Source organism: Bos indicus, chromosome 5 (genome assembly GCF_029378745.1).
Source record: "Bos indicus isolate NIAB-ARS_2022 breed Sahiwal x Tharparkar chromosome 5, NIAB-ARS_B.indTharparkar_mat_pri_1.0, whole genome shotgun sequence".
NCBI classification, from domain to species: domain Eukaryota; kingdom Metazoa; phylum Chordata; class Mammalia; order Artiodactyla; family Bovidae; genus Bos; species Bos indicus.
The window spans coordinates 99311499-99330007 of NC_091764.1; the positions used below are offsets into that span (position 1 = coordinate 99311499).

At 37.6% G+C, this 18509-nt stretch overlaps 1 pseudogene; it reads right to left on the reverse strand.

The window, feature by feature from the left end:
- Positions 1-787: 787 nt before the first annotated feature.
- On the reverse strand, positions 788-8198 carry LOC139183201 (NKG2-A/NKG2-B type II integral membrane protein-like; annotated as a pseudogene).
- Between the last annotated feature and the right edge of the window lie 10311 nt (positions 8199-18509).

Below are 18509 nucleotides of genomic sequence, written 5' to 3' on the forward strand. Positions count from 1 at the left end.
AAACCAGTCCATCCTGGAGAAAATCAGTCCTGAATATTCATTGGAAGTACTGATGCTGCAGCTGAAACTTCAATACTTTGGACACCTGATGGGAGGAACTGACTCACTGGAAAATACCCTGACATTGGGAAAGATTGAAGGCGGGAGGAGAAGGGGACAAAAGAGGATGAGATGGTTGGATGGTGTCACCAAGTCGATGGACATGAGTTTGAGCAAGCTCTGGGTGTTGGTGATGGATAGGGAAGCCTGAATAGTGCAGTCCATGGGGTCGCAAAGAGTCGGACACGACTGAGTGACTGAACTGAACTGAAACCTGACAAAACCATTATGGTTTTTACGGATGTTAAACAGACAATAAAGCTGTATTATAAAAACTTTTTACGATCCATATGAAATAGAATGTCTAGAAAATGCAAATTACCAAATATAGTACAACAACAATAAACCTGTATAAGCTTAACATATGTTAAATATATTAATTTACTTTTGGTCTCTCTACTCCTATTTTTGATATTACATGGAAGTGGGCTCACACAATATGCAACATTTTAGAGGTTTGAATGCCATAAACATACTGTTGAGCAAAAAAAGTGAGACACAAAAGAGCGATACCTATATTTTTGGATGTGTATATGATACTTCAGTGGGGTTTTCCAGGTGGCACTAGTGGTAAAGCGACTGCCTGCCAGTGTAGGAGATGAGGGTTTGATCCCTGGGTCAGGAAGGTCCTCCAGGGAATATGAAATGATAGCCCACTCCAGTAGTCTTTTTTTTTTAATTAATTAATTTATTTTATTTGGAGGATAATTACTTTAAAATATTGTGGTATTTTTCTCACACATGTACATGAATCAGCCATGGGTTCACATGTGTTCTCCAATTCAGAAACCCTCTCTCACCTTCCTCCCTCCCCCATCCCTTGGGTTGTCCCAGAGCACCAGCTCTGAGTGTCCTGCTTCATGCATCCAACTTGCACTGGTCATCTCTTTTATATACGGGAATATACATGTTTCAGTGCTATTCTCTCAAATCATCCCACCCTCGCCTTCTTCCACATACTCCAAAAGTCTGTTCTTTAAGTCTGTGTCTCTTTTGTTGCCTTGCGTATAGGATCATTGTTACCTTCTTTCTAAAGTCCATATATGTGCATTAATACAGTGTATTGATGGTTCTCTTTCTGATTTAGTTCCCTCTGTATAATAGGCTCCAGTTTCATCCACCTCATTAGAACTGATTCAAACGCTGGGAAAACCAGTCAACCATATGCAAAAGAATGAAACTAGAGCATTTTCTAACACCATAAACAAAAATAAACTCAAAATGGATTAAAGATCTAAATTTAACACCAGAGACTATTAAAACACTTAGAGGAAAACAGAGGCATAACACCCTCTGACATAAATCACAGCAAGATTCTCTGTGACCCACCTTGCAGACTAATGGAAATAAAAACAAAAATACAAATGGGACCTAGGTAAACTTAAAAGCTTTTGCACAACAAAGGAAACTATAAGCCAGGTGGAAAGGCAGCCTTCAGAATGGAAGACAATAACAGCAAATGAAACAACTGACAAAGAATTAAGCTCCAAAATATACAAGCATTTTATGCAGCTCAATAACAGAAAAATGAACAACCCAATCAAAAGGTGGGCCAAACATTGAAATACGTATAATATCATATACGGAACGAGTCGCCACTCCAGGTTCGATGCAGGATACTGGATGCTTGGGGCTGGTGCACTGGGACGACCCAGAGGGATGGTATGGGGAGGGTGGAGGGAGGAGGAGGGTTCAGGATGGGGAACACATATATACCTGTGGCGGATTCATTTTGATATTTGGCAAAACCAATACAATATTGTAAAGTTTAAAAATAAAATAAAATTTAAAAAAAAAGTGGGCCAAAGAAGTAAACAGTCATTTCTCCAAAGAAGATATACAGAGGGCTAATAAAACACACGAAAATATATGTAGGTTTCTCATATCACAACATCACTCATTACTAGAAAATGCAAATTAAAAACACAATGAGGTATTGTCTCTGCCGGTCAGAATGGCCACCATAAAAATGTTGACAAATAGCTGGAGAGGGTGTGCAGAAAAAGGAAACCCTCTTACACTGTTGATGGGAATGCAAACTGGTACAGCCACTATGGAGAACAGTGTGGAAATTCCTTAAAAATCTGGGAATAGAACCACTCCAGCATTCTTGACTGGAGAATTCCTTGGACAGAGAAGCCTGACAGCCTATAGTCAATGGGGTCTCAAAGAGTCAGACACAACTGAACGAATGAGCACACACAATTATATTTCAACTGTTTTTGAAAAACATTCATTATCAGAAAAAATAATATAATTCATTTTAAAATTTATGCAATCAGAATATTATTTCCATTTCATAAAAGATCAAGTTACCCAACAGTATCCAAACTCATATTTTAATTCTCAAGCTTGTGCTTGCAATGATATGTATTTGGAAACTGACAGTCTTCTGCTTTTATGCCCCATAAATATTGTACAGCACAGTTATGTTCATCAGGTACATTGTCTGTTATCCTGTTATGGAAAAATGCATAATTCCGTTATATTCTATGAAGACAACTCATGAAAAAATAGCATTTTCCATGTAACTGTAATACAAGATATTTTGAAAATGGGTAATGAAGTCTTTAATAAAATTTCAGTTAGAGCTTGTTACTAGGAAATCGGGCTACAGAGTAGCCTGGTTTTCAACATTGGTATCAACATTTTATTAACTTTCAATATCTCCCTTCAGCTTTCTATAATTTGACTAAAACAAATGTATTCATGTTATTAAAAAAAAATTTTTTTTTGTATTTTTCCTCCTCTATATAGCATTCTTTTTACAAACTTACTGTAGATTGCAAGTTGAACCATTTAGCCACTTCCAAGGACGACCGCGGCCTTCACGAGAGACTTGAATCCACGATATAATTGATAGGGACATCAGAAATTTCTAGCCAAAATAAAGAATTTTCACTTAAATAGTCATTATGAAATGTTTTTGTTAATTTTTAAAATGCAAGTCAAAGGATGTGTTCTTTGATAGCATCTTTCTTTCTTTGAACAAATTGAGCATGTTAGATTCTAATCTAACACTAAAAAATATAGGAGTTGAAAGTTTGAGTTTTAATAGTGCCATAAATATTAACCAATATCTGTACTTTTGATTCAAAATTAACTCAGCATTTATACTTATCAGTTTCACTGTGTTCTAATGTTAATAAGGAAAATTCCTTTTTTTTTGACAGCCATTTAATAAAGGGAATATTTACAAAAACATGAATTAGTTATAGAGATCCCACAAAAGAATACTCCTTGCATAACAACTTGGGGATACTTACAGCTGTGAACTGCATCTAACATTAAGCCTAAGGGATAAGAAGGTGGAGTAATTCATATGTGCAATGAGGAAAATTCTGATTCATATAATTTCATTTTTCCTCATGTCAAAACTAACATAGCAAGGCTTTAAATAAGTCTTTAGATTCCATGACATTCATTTTTCTGGATATTGTGACAATATCAATGGATTTCTCTACTATTATATGTTTCTCAGAATTTCAGTTTTAGAGGGAAATTAAGGAAATGAAATTGAAAAAATAAGTGACATGAGAGCCGGAGTTGGTTTTCTGAGCCTGACACCATTCTTTGACTAGATAAACCCCAAAGCCATCTGATTCTGTATTGGTGGAATAAGTGGACCAGACAAGGGGTCAGAGACTCATTTCTCTCTGCTCCTCCCTGCTAAGTTCAACTGTAACATGGGAACTAATGAAAGACACGAGAAAGGAGAACTCTGAAAGGTGGAAAGAGAAGGGTGATATGGCTTGAGACTTCCCAGCAGTCCCACTCCTCTGTAATTGCTAATCACTTCTCCGTGATGAGAGAACAAGGTGGGAGATGAGGGAGTGATAATTAGGTGCGTCTTGTATCTCCCCACCAACCAGGTGAAAGTGACCTAGGTCTCTTACTTCCCAAACACCCCATACCTAACCTAGCTGTTAGGTGTAGCACAGGTAAGCCATTCCTCCTGTGTGTTGAGAGAATCGTGTAGGCAACACCAGGTAAGCCTTACAAGGTGATCCATCAGGACACTTACTAACAAGGAGCAGTCAGAGAAATTGCCTCTGTTTCCTCCACTGAGAGACACTAGGGTTGGGTGATAGGGGTGGGGGTGGGACCAGCAAAGGGGATGTCTTGACTAAAACTACTGAAGCTAAGAAGCCTCTTTATCCCTGAGGTTGTAAGACTTCATCTCCACCCAGCGGCATTGGAAAGAATGGATCTTCAGTGTTGAATTCACACAATGAGCTGTGGAAATTTACAAACTTCACACAAATGCAAAAATTTGGAGGAACTGCAAAATATCATATGGCAGTGATGAGACAGGGACAACCTGTATGATTCCATGTGCTGGAGTAGAAAATGGCAACCCACTTCAGTATTCTTGCCTGGAAAATTCCATGGACACAGGAGCCTGACAGGCTGAAGTTAATAAGGTTGCAAAGAGTCAGACACGAACGACTAAGCACGAACACGGGATTCCATGTATAAGATTCAAAAGCAATCAAAGAGATTCTATAATATCAAAAGTCAGGATAGAGAGTAAATAAGGAGGTGAGACGTGATAAGATATTACAGAGGGGTGGGGCTGCTGAGAAGTTGAAACTTCTATTCCGTGATCTGATGTGCAATTACAGAATTCTATAGGCAAAATCATATGTTTATTTTCCTTGATTTATGATAAAATTAGATAGCACAGTGTATTTTAGAATTTAATAGATTTATAGAAGCATGGTTTTCTTTTTTTTTTTTTTTTTTTAGAAGCATGGTTTTCTATGAAAAGCAAGAACCAGAAATTACCACACATGCAAGAATGATATAAAAATGTAAATAAAGTATCATAAAGTTATATTCCATTGTTTAATGGAATACTAGCAGACCTTAAAATAAACAAGCTACAAATATGTACAAAAGCACAAGTGAATCCTAACAAATATAATGCTGACTAAATGAAGCCTTTAGCAAAGTGTTGGAAACATTTAATAGCTTACCATTTCCTCTTCATTATCTATATAAAGCAGAGTAGAATTCTTATTAGCACAGGATATCAAACTCTCATTCCACGATTTTTTTTCCAAACTAGTATAATAGCAGTTGTTGGAATATGTAATCCAGTCTTTTGGACAATGACCACAATGACATTCTGAAGAAAGATTATGAATTAGTATTCAAAAACAATTTGAATTTGGAAATAAAAATTAACTTACATATATGCATAGATATAAACATATGTATACACACACACACATATATATACATATATATATATATAAAATAACATATCTATGCATCCTCAAGCCTGGTACATATAAAACAAATCTCATTCATGCATTCATAGAGAGGGTCTGTCTTTAATATATGTCCCCATATAAAGGAAACACATAGAAATATCTACTCTTTACATGTCGTGAAAATCAAGAAATGAAACTTCTATTTTAGAATAGCAAAATTATTTGTCTCTATTCATATTATAGCAGGACGAAATTACAGCCAATTGCCAACAATGGATATGGAGATCATATTATTGCATAGGGAGAAGCACTCTCCTATAATCATTTATATGAATGTTTATTGCCTGATTTTATGAATTATGTTCTATCCCCAAATCTATTCTTATTTTCACTAGCCTAAGATAGAGACAAAAATGAATTGTATTCATATCAGAACTTTGAAAATCATTATGTACCTTTCTGGAGCCTTGTTGTGAGAGAGGAGTAATTCTGTTTCCGTATTACAGTAGCTACAAAATTAATCATTAAAAAGTTAATATTGCTTTAAATGAATCATAATGATTTTAGTGTATGAGCTTGAGAATTCACTTTATTGTTTAGAATTAGAGTAATCTGAAATAAAACTGATTTAGCAAGAAAAATTAATTAGGTAATGAAGACTTGATGGAAAAAATATTTCAAAAACCTAACGGAACAAACTTCACCACGTCTTACAGTATTTGCTTTAACTAATCTCAAGAATTAATTTGTATTTCTCAATAAGATCTTTAAATCTCCTAAAGCATGCTTTTGAGTCATGAAGTCAGAATATACATATACATGCTCTCTGTAATTCTCCTGTGTTGTATATTTCTGACAAATTACATATAACATACTGCATTTATTCTAAATGCATGTATTTTAATGATAGGCACATTCTATAATATTATGAAATGTTTAGCAGCACTGACCCTCAGTAAAGTCATAAGTTCCCTTACAGTTTTTCAAAAATGTACTTACAGGGAGTAACAACGATCATTCTCACCACAATGGACATCAAGACAAGGCAGATGATTCCCAGGATCCCAGCAATGAACTTCTCTGGAGGTGATGGTGAACCTGCAGGGACAGAAAAGGAAACTGAGAAAGCAGTGATGGGGACAGTTGTTCAGAGTTTACATACACAAGAACCCACATGAACACAGAATTATGGATATAAACTTGGACCCCAACCCATTTTGACCACTGTAGTCTTTCTCTCAGAATATACCATTGTGTTTTCAGCAAATATAAGACTACATGAGTTGTTGATCAAAGACTTCAAATTATAGTAATGCCAGAATAAAAGTAATCCTCCGATTTCACATCAGAATCCCATATCCAGCTTTAAGTTCTGTTCCTCAAAGTGAAAAATACGCGAGCTTATCCCCTACTCTTCCTCCACGCCTCTGCACCCCACTGCACTTCCTAGAACAGCTCCATGTGTGTCTAGTAAGTGTTTACCTTTGGAGCGGTAATTCTTGTCGTTCCCATGAAGATTCTGAGGAGCATTTGAAGATTTAATTCTACATATGTTAATTCCTGCTCAGTCATTGAAATGGAACTTTTAGAAACCTTAGGTTTTCTTTTCTGCCTCTTTGAGTTCTTGACTCCCTTCAGTTCTGCATAGGTTGCTCCTTGGTTATTCATCTCTGCAGCTGAGTGAGATCAAGGACTGTGCTTGAAGTGAACTGAGGTTGAGTGGTGTATGTGAGATAAGAACCCTAGCACAATGCCACAGGCGGGGCAAAGTGCTTAGTGCTCACTTTGCAGCTGAACAAACTTAAAGCCTGGTAAATTCCTTACAACTTTAAACAAGTTTTTCACGATAGAATGCTTTTTTGAAAAAGATATTCTATATTTGACGCATATATTATTGATTCAAACAGTGAAAAGCAATAAATTAGGGAGGAATAAAGAAGTTCATGAACAATAATATCCTTATTAAGTCAGATTCCATGGAAATATTTTAAAACCATCATAGTGCTTGTGTTCAAATTAAAATGTTCTGTTACCAAGAGAGATTCACCCAAATTTATGATAATTTTGAAATTTAATAATGGTTACAAACAGTTCTTTAAAGATGAGGAGAGAGTAATGTTGACATATACAATAATTTCCTACACTAAATTACATTATTTGTTGACTTACATTTATTGATGAAAAAGGATAACAAATGGTCTTTATTTCAAATGGTTGAGGAGTTCTGAGAAAGCATTAAAAACTGAGGAAATGCTTCATATATTGGAAAGTGTTACATGACACATTAAACATATATAACAAGTAATATGAAAAATAAACAAAATAGGAAAGACTAAAAAATACTTATTTTACAAAAGTAGTTGATAATTGATTTAATGGCTAATATTTGAACCCACAAAATGATAAACACGTATAGGTCACTTATGGAAGAACATTGTTGGTTCAAACTTCCAGAAAGATCTGATAGATGTCCAAGTTAGTAAAGGTCATTTTAGCTGTATAAGTGATGGTAATTACTTATAAAAAATCCAGATAACATAATTTAATAAATCAGACAATTGATGCAGTAGTCATAAATATCTGGAAATTAATTATTACTGAAATTTATAAAATGTGATCTTCAAAAAGTTATTTACTATCTGGTAACCTATATTATTAATATAAATGGAAATAAGTTTATGCAATATATAACATGTGTAACACTGAGCACTCAACCTGGAATTTACAAGTTCTCAGTAATTATCAGTTTTAATTATTATCTTAGTCATCATTTCTATGGTACTATTTCTGATTTACATCAGCCTTTAATTAGTATAACATATCATTTATTCAATGTTTGATTTTTAAAAAATACTTTAATTATGACAATTAAGTTTAAATTAGCCTTTAGATATATGGCAAAACCAATACAATATTGTACAGTTAAAAAATAAAATAAAATATATTTAAAAAAAAGTTACTTCATCTTTAATTTCATTAAAAAATTAGGGTTTTTTTATTCAATCTAAAACATATAGAGGAATTATGCTTGGCCTTTTGCTATATAATGAATTCCTTTCCAAGAATCTGTTTATAGATGTTGAGCAAAATATGTATAAACATATTATTATACAAAAAGCTTACCATCTACTGATTATAAAATCCAAAACTAATTGTTCCCTCTCATGAGGTCAATAAATTTCACTTAATATTATATCCACAACCAAATATGCATGTGTGTATTCACTTGACTAGTGTTCTACAGACAATAATTTGAATACTTGGAGAAATCACCCAATATTTGGTATTTTACGGTTATTGTTTAAACCAAATTATTAAAAAAAAACAATGTTCTACTTTGATTTTGTTGTATATTTACTATAGCTCAGTTGCATCCCCTCTAACATTTGTTAGTTCCCACTAAGTGAGATGGTCTAGCAGAGAGACAGGAGAGGAGGGACACATACCTTCTGTTGGCCAGGAAGTTGTGCATTCTTTAGTGTGCAGATCAGGTTACTCTCTAAAAAGAGACCTGCTATAGCTGGTAACCAAAGGAGAAATTTTAAAACTTACAACCCAGTCAAGATAAGCAATGTCTGTGACCTTCACAGGCTGCCCTGTGAAGGCTCAGAGTGAAGCTAGAATGGAAAATATTGATTTGTCGTCAATGTGTCACTTCAGGTTTGAACAGGAAATCCTCATACTTAGGCGAGTTGAAGAGAATTTAGTTTATCACACACCTCCAGAAAATAGGAGACTTTGGGCTCCAATTAAAAGGACAACTGGACCTCTAGTTGTGTTATTTACATTTTCCATTTTTAAATGCCTCTGAGAAAGTGTTATCATATACTGTAAGATCCATTAGATCTGATAAACAAAGTGCCTAAGAGCTATGGATGGAGTTCTGTGACACTGTATAGGAGGCAGTGGTCAAGATCATCCCCAAGAAAAAGAAACGCAAGGAGGCAAGATGGTTTTCTGAGGAGGCCTTACCAGTAGCTGAGAAAAGAAGAGAAGCTAAAGGCAAAGGAGAAAAGGAAAAATGTATCCATCTAAATGCAGAGTTCCAAAGAATAGCAAGGAGAGATAAGAAAGCCTTCCTCAGTGACCAGTGCAAAGAATAGAGGAAAACAATAGAATGGGAAAGAGTAGAGATCTCTTCAAGAAGATTAGAGGTACCAAGGGAACATTTCATGCAAAGATGGGTACAATAAAGGACAGAAATGGTATGGGCCTAACAGAAGCAGAAGATATTAAGAAGAGGTGGCAAGATAACACAGAAGAACTATATAAAAAAGATCTTCATGACCCAGATAAGCACCCAGATCACTTGCCTAGAGCCAGACATCTTGGAATGTGAAGTCAAGTGGGCCTTAGAAAGCATCACTATGAACAAAGCTAGTGGAAGTGATGGAATTCCAGTTGAGCTATTGCAAATCCTGAAGATGATGCTGTGAAAGTGCTGCACTCAATATGCCAGCAATTTTGGAAAACTCAGAAGTGGCTACAGGACAAGAAAACGTCAGTTTTCATTCAAATCCCAAAGAAAGGCAATGCCAAAGACTGTTCAAACTACTGCACAATTGCACTCATCTCATTTGCTAGCAAAGTAATGCTCAAAATTCTCCAAGCCAGGCTTCAATGGTACGTGAACTGAGAACTTCCAGATGTTCAAACTGTCTTTAGGAAAGGCAGAGGAAGCAGAGATCAAGTTTCCAACATCCATTGGATCATCAAAAAAGCAAGAGACCAAAAGACTGTTCTATACACCTGTGTCTCTTTTGCTGTCTGAAGTACAGGGTTATCGTTACCACCTTTCTAAATTCCACATATATGTGTTAGTATACTGTATTGGTGTTTTTCTTTCTGGCTTAGTTCACTCTGTATAATAGGCTCCAGTTTCATCTACCTCATTAGAACTGATTCAAATGTATTCTTTTTAATGGCTGAGTAATACTCCACTGTGTATATGTACCACATCTTTCTTATCCATTCTTCTGCTGATGGACATCTAGGTTGCTTCCATGTCCTGGCTATTATAAATGGCATTGAAACATATATAATATCATATATGAAATGAGTCGCCAGTCCAGGTTCAATACATGATATTGGATGCTTGGGGCTGGTGCAGAGATGACCCAGAGGGATGATACGGGGAGGGAGGAAGGAGTGGGGTTCAGGATGGGGAACACGTGTATACCTATGGCGGATTCATGTTGATGTATGGCAAAACCAATACAATATTGTAAAGTAATTAACCTCCAATTAAAATAAATAAATTTATATATATATATTTTTAAAGCAAGAGACCTCCAGAAAAGCATTTACTTCTGCTTTATTGACTATGCCAAAGCCTTTGGCTGTGCGGATCACAACAAACTGTGGAAAATTCAGAAAGAGATGGGAACACCAGACCACCCGACCTGCCTCCTGAGAAATCTATAGGCAGGTCAAGAAGCTGCATTTAGAACTGGACATGGAAAAACAGACTGGTTTCAAATCAGGAGAGGACTATGTCAGGCTGTATATTGTCACCCTACTTATTTAACTTATATGCAAAGTACATCATGAGAAACGCTGTCCTGGATGAAGCACAAGCTGGAATCAAGATTGCTGGGAGAAATATCAATAACCTGAGATATGCAGACGACACCCACTTATGGCAGAAAGTGAAGAGGAACTAAAAAGCCTCTTGAAAAAAGTGAAAGAGGAGAGTGAAAAAGTTGGCTTAAAGCTCAACATTCAGAAAACTAAGATCATGGCATCTGGTCCCATCGCGTCATGGCAAACAGATGGGGAAACAATGGAAACAGTGACAGGCTTTTTTTTTGCGGGGGGGCTCCAAAATCACTGCAGATGGTGACTGCAGCCATGAAATTAAAGTCTCTTGCTCCTTGGAAGGAAAGTTATGACCAACCTAGACAGCATATTAAAAAGTAGAGACATTACTTTGCCAACAAAGGTCCATCTAGTCAAAGGTATGGTTTTTCCAGGAGTCCTGTATGGATCTGAGATTTGGACTATAAAGAAAGCTGAGAGCCAAAGAATTGATGCTTTTGAACTGTGCTATTGGAGAAGACTCTTGAGACTCCCTTGGACAGCAAGGAGATCCAATCAGTCCATCCTAAAGGAAACCAGTCCTGAATATTCATTGGTAGGACTGATGCTGAAGCTGAAGCTCCAATATTTTGGCCACCTGATGCCAGGAACTGACTCATTTGAAAAGACCCAGATGCTGGGAAAGATTGAAGGTGGGAGGAGAAGGGGACGACAGAGGATGAGATGGTTAGATGGCATCACTGACTCAATGGACATGAGTTTGAGTAAACTCTGGGAGTTTGTGATGGACAGGGAGGCCTGGCGTGCTGCAGTCCATGAGATCACAAAGAGTCAGACACAAGTGAGCAACTGAACTGACACACTAGAAGATCTAAAAATTGTGCTATGCTTAGTTCCTCAATTGTGTTCTAACTCTTTGCAACCCCACGGCTTCCCTGGGGGGTAAGAGGTTAAGCATATAGACTGTAGCCTGCCAGCCTCCTCTGTCCATGAGGATTTTCCATGCAAGAATACTGGAGTGGGTTGCCATGACCTCCTCCAGGGGATCAAACCCAGGTCTCCCATACTGCAGGTAGATTCTTTACCATCTGAACCACCAGCCTAAGAATACTGCAGTAGGTAGACTATCCCTTCTTCATGTTATCTTCCTGACCCAGGAACCCATCTGGGATCTTCTGCATTGCTGGTGGATTCTTTACCTGCTTAGCAGCTGAGCTATCAGGAAAGCCCCCCCAAAATGCACTACCTTTATTTAAAAGGAGAAAAACACTTTTGCATAGGGATTCGGAGAAGAAGGAATCCCAAGCCATTTAAAAGTGCTTTTGAAAAGACTTCAAATAGTGTAGCTGACATAGAAGTAAATTCAATCGTTCAGTTCAGTTCAGTTCAGTTCAGTCGCTCAGTCATGTCTGACTCTTTGCGACCCCATGAGTCACAGCACACCAGGCTTCCCTGTTCAAATTATTGCTATGCATTTTGAAGAAAAATTATAAAGCACTGGAGCACTGTTGGCCCTTTAGGTGCACAGATCTATGTAGTTCATAAGAGGAAAAAAAAAACAAACAACAAACAACAAGAGCCAAAATCCAATCCTTTTTTATTGTTTTTGTTTCTGCCTAACTAGCACTTATTTCTGAGGTAAAATAGGGCTCAGACATTCTCATTGTATTTAAACATGTAATGATTTTTAAACAATGGTTTTAAAATTATTGCTGTGGCTAACGGAATAGATCATTTTGATTTTGATGCATTTAAAGGGCAACTTTCAAACATTTTAAGATTTTCAATTACAGCTGTCATATTTTATTGAATGCCAATATCTGCTTCTTCAGATAATTTAAAGAGAACACAAGACACCAGGATGACTCGGAGGGATGGTACGGGGAGGGAGGAGGGAGGAGGGTTCAGGATGGGGAACACGTGTATACCTGTGGAGGATTCATGTTGATATATGGCAAAACCAACAAAATATTGTAAAGTTAAAAATAAACTAAAAAAATAAAATAAAATGAAATGAAAATTAAGGAGAACACAAGAAAGAAATGGAAATCTGTTGTTATTCAAGTCAGTCAACCCAATATTGGATATATTTACTGTACTGTATCAATCAGGTTGGATATCCTTAGGATGTTTCTTAAAAATATAGGCTGATATTTACTAGAAATGATGTCAGGTAATTTATTTTTAGGGTTTTTGAATTTAGTTATTTCCCACCTGCATGAGAGTCTGAAAGTTCGCCCTTATTTTTCAAGTTTATGTTGGCTGCTAATGTTCACAAATCATTTGACCTACGAAATCTTCATAAAATTTGGCATTTTAGTTCTCTATGATTCTTGTCTGAAGGGTGTGAAGTAAATGAAATAGTGAAACCAGTGGAAACTTTCTGTGTGGGAATATTGAATGCTATTGGATCATTGGCTATCTTTTTCTGATATAATGTCTCTGAAACCAGTCATACATATCAACATGGACCTGCTACTCTAAAAGCAGAGGTGAAAGGCCAGTCGAGAGAGCTGGCCCTAGCTGTGTTTCTGACCAAGCTTGTCCTCTAATTGGTGAAATCTCAAGGCACAGACATAGGTGTTATCAGTCAGTGTGGGCATGTAATCCATGCTTCTGCTGTCACACTGTTGAACAAAGATAGATACAGGGGAACTTGCTATGGATGAGCAATGTAGAATATGGGAGGTTCTGACTGTTGCAGGAAATAATTTATCTTGTGGTACATGTTGCTGCTGCTAAGTCGCATCAGTCGTGTCCGATGCTGTGCGACCCCATAGACGGCAGCCCACCGGGCTCCCTCGTCCCTAGGATTCTCTAGGCAAGAACACTGGAGTGGGTTGCCATTTCCCTCCCCAGTGCATGAAAGTGAAAAGTGAAAGTGAAGTCACTCAGTCGTGTCCACCTCTTAGGGACCCCATGGACTGCAGCCTACCAGGCTCCTCCGTCCATGGGATTTTCCAGGCAAGAGTACTGGAGTGGGGTGCCATTGCCTTCTCTGAGATACATGTTAAGTAATATCTAATGTTCACGTTACCCACTCCAGTGTTCTTGCCTGGAGACTCCCAGGGATGGGGAAGCCTGGTGGGCTGCCGTCTACGGGGTCGCACAGAGTCGGACATAACTGAAACGACTTAGGAGCAGCAGTAGCAATGTTCATGTTATTCTACAGGTGAAGACAGATCAGATCAGATCAGATCAGTCGCTCAGTCGTGTCCAACTCTTTGTGACCCCATGAATCGCAGCATGCCAGGCCTCCCTGTCCATCACCAACTCCCAGAGGTCACTCAGATTCATGTCCATCAAGTCAGTGATGCCATCCAGCCATCTCATCCTCTGTCATCCCCTTCTCCTCTTTCCCCAATCCCTCCCAGCATCAGAGTCTTTTCCAATGAGTCAACTCTTCGCATGAGGTGGCCAAGGTACTGGAGTTTCAGCTTTAGCATCATTCCTTCCAAAGAAATCCCAGGGCTGATCTCCTTCAGAATGGACTGGTTGGATCTCCTTGCAGTCCAAGGGACTCTCAAGAGTCTTCTCCAACACAGTTCAAAAGCATCAGTTCTTTGGCGCTCAGCCTTTTTCACAGTCTAACTCTCACATCCATACCTGACCACAGGAAAAACCATAGCCTTGACTAGACGAACCTTTGTTGGCAAAGTAATGTCTCTGCTTTTGAATATGCTATCTAGGTTGGTCATAACTTTCCCTCCAAGGAGTAAGCGTCTTTTAATTTTATGGCTGTAGTCACCATCTGCAGTGATTTTGGAGCCCAAAAAATAAAGTCTGACACTGTTTCCACTGTTTCCCCATCTATTTCCCATGAAGTGATGGACCAGATGCCATGATCTTCTCAAAATGAAAGTGGGTCAAAAATATTTATTATGCAGAACATAATGTTTTTGTCTCCAGTTTTGGGAAATATTTAATTCATTTTTTTTGATGTTAAATTTTGTGGGGTTTTCTCCACAGCTATTGGTGTTATCTGCCTCATTAGCAATAAATTTTCCAATGTTCAAATTCCCTCATCTTCAAATTTGATACAATCTGAAAGTTTAAATGGCTTGGCACTATGATTATTTTGCTATAAAAGAAATCCATTTTTGTATTTATAAATTTGCTTTTTAGTGAATATAGTACAAATATTTGATGGTGAATAAAGCCAAATGAAATATAGTTTGCCTGTTATAAGATTTACTCTATAATTTGGCATTGCATGAGGGAGAATATTTGTTGAAAACTAAATGGTAGTATATTTATCCATTTTATCATTCTTTAATGATTGTTCAAATCTAGATTTCTCAAATTACAAAGTAACTAAATGGCGAAATATTAAGACATTTAAAAACCCCAAGTATCAATCCTAACCTACTCACTTTCTGCCATAAGGGTGGTGTCATCTGCATATCTGAGGTTATTGATATTTCTCTCGGCACTCTTGATTCCAGCTTGTGCTTCTTCCAGCCCAGCGTTTCTCATGATGTACTCTGCATATAAGTTAAATAAGCTGGGTGACAATATACAGCCTTGATGTACTCCTTTTCCTATTTGGAACCAGTCTGTTGTTCCATGTCCAGTTCTAACTGTTGCTTCCTGACCTGCATACAGGTTTCTCAAGAGGCAGGTCAGGTGGTCTGGTATTCCAATCTCTTTCAGAATTTTCCACAGTTTATTGTGATCCACATAGTCAAAGGCTTTGGCATAGTTTATAAAACAGAAATAGATGTTTTTCTGGAACTCTCTTGCTTTTTTTGATGATCCATCAGATGTTGGCAATTAGATCTCTGGTTCCTCTGCTTTTTCTAAAACCAGCTTGAACATCTGGAAGATCATGGTTCACGTATTGCTGAAGCCTGGCTTGGAGAATTTTGAGCATTACTTCACTAGCATGTGAGATGAGTGCAATTGTGCGGTAGTTTGAGCATTCTTTGGCATTGCCTTTCTTTGGGATTGGAATGAAAACTGAACTTTTCCAGTCCCGTTGAGTTTTCCAAATTTGCTGGCATATTGAGTGCAGCACTTTCACAGCATCATCTTCCAGAATTTGAAATAGCTGCACTGGAATTCCATCACCTCCACTAGCTTTGTTCATAGTGCTGCTTTCTAAGGCCCACTTGACTTCACATTCCAGGATGTCTGGCTCCAGGTCAGTGATCACACCATCCTGATTATCTTGGTCATGAAGATCTTTTTTGTACAGTTCTTCTGTGTATTCTTGCCACCTCTTCTTAATATCTTCTGCTTCTGTTAGGTCCATACCATTTCTGTCCTTTATCGAGCCCATCTTTGCATGAAATGTTCCCTTGGTATCTCTAATTTTCTTGAAGAGGTCTCTAGTCTTTCCCATTCTGTTGTTTTCCTCTATTTCTTTACATTGATCACTGAGGAAGGCTTTCTTATCTCTCCTTGCTATTCCTTGGAACTCTGCATTCAGATGCTTATATCTTTCCTTTTCTCCTTTGCTTTTCACTTCTCTTCTTTTCACAGCTATTTGTAAGGCCTCCCCAGACAGCCATTTTGCTTTTTTGAATTCCTTTAAGAGGAGAGTGAAAAAGTTGGCTTAAAGCTCAACATTCAGAAAACGAAGATCATGGAATCTGGTCCCATCACTTCATGGGAAATAGAAGGTGAAACAGTGGAAACAGTGTCAGACTTCATTTTTTTGGACTCCAAAATCACTGCAGATGGTGACTGCAGCCATGAAATTAAAAGATCCTTACTCTTTGGAAGGAAAGTTATGACCAACCTAGATAGCATATTCAAAAGCAGAGACATTACTTTGCCAACAAAGGTCCGTCTAGTCAAGGCTCTGGTTTTTCCAGTGGTCATGTATGGATGTGAGAGTTGGACTGTGAAGAAAGCTGACTGCCAAAGAATTGATGCTTTTGAATTGTGGTGTTGGAGAAGACTCTTGAGAGTCCCTTGGACTGCAAGCAGATCCAACCAGTCCATTCTAAAGGAAATCAGTCCTGGGTGTTCTTTGGAAGGAATGATGCTAAAGCTGAAATTCCAATACTTTGACTACCTCATGCGAAGATTGACTCACTGGAAAAGACTCCGATGCTGGGAAGGATTAGGGGCAGGAGGAGAAGGGGAAGACAGAGGATGAGATGGCTGGATGGCATCACCGACTCGATGGACATGAATTTGAGTGAACTCCGGGAGTTGGTGATGGACAATGAGGCTTGGTGTGCTGCAATTCATGGGGTCTCAAAGAGTCGGACACAAATGACTGACTGAACTGAACTGACCTGATGAGGAAAAAAGTTCTGGCAATGTTTACAGGTCATAAAAATATTTTTCAGAAAAAAAGATGTGTTTTTATTTCTTTATTTACTACTACTTTAAATTTTCTCAGTAATTTATTTTGTATTAGACATCTACAAACTCATCTAAAATTTATAAAATATTTCTGTGTTGAGACTATGTGATTCACTGACATCAATTCTGTATTCATTTATTTTAAATATTTTCATAGGTCAGTAATTCATATACATTGTAACATGTAAAATATCATGTAAGAAACGAGTTGCCAGTCCAGGTTCGATGCACGATACTGGATGCTTGGGGCTGGTGCACTGGGACGACCCAGAGGGATGGTATGGGGAGGGAGGAGGGAGGAGGGTTCAGGATGGGGAACACATGTATACCTGTGGTGGATTCATTTTGATGTTTGGCAAAACTAATACAATTATGTTAAGTTTAAAAATAAAATAAAATTAAAACCAAAAAAAAAAAAAAAAATAGAAGAGTATTACTGACCCAAGTCTTCACTGAATACTGACTGTGCACTTTGAAGTCTACTATGTGATGAAAAGGCATTGAGAGGCAAACAGGCCCTTACTTCATGAACATATATGTGGAAGGACATGTTTTGTTTTGTTTTAGGAGCAAAAGCAAATATTTAAGAAACACAAATGAATAAGGAAGACACATATATTTTTTTCTTTAAAAATGTTTTTATTGGATTCTAGCTGTTATATAATGTGTGATAGTTTCAGGTGTACAGCAGAGTGATTCAGTTATACACATAGCTGTATCTACTCTGTTTTTAGATTCTTTTTCTATATAGGCCATTACAGAGTATTGAGTAGAGTTCCCTGTGCTACACAGCAGGTTCTCTTTTATATACAGTAATGTGTAGATGTCAATGCTAATCTCCCAGTGTATCCCTGCCCTCCCCATCACCTGTTGGTTTTCAGTTGTTCAGTCATGTCCGACTCTTTGCAATCCCATGGACTGAAGCACACCAGGCAACCCTGTCCATCACCATCTCCCAGAGCTTGCTCAAACTCATGTCCTTTGAATCAGTGATGCCATCCAACCATCTCATCCTCTGTTGTCCCCTTCTTCTCCTGCCTTCAATCTTTCCCAGCTTCAGGGTCTTTTCAAATGAGTCAGTTCTTTGCATCAGGTGGCCAAAATATTAGAGCCTCAGCTTCAGCATCAGTCCTTCCAATGAATATTGACTTGATTTTCTTTAGGACTGAATGGTTTGATCTCCTTGTAGTCCAAGGGAATCTCAGGAGTCTTACTCAGCACCACTGTTCAAAAGCATAAATTCTTCAATGCTCAGCCTTCTTTATAGTCCAGTTCTCACATCCATACACGACTACTGGAAAAGCCATAGCTTTAACTATAGGGACCTTTGTTGGC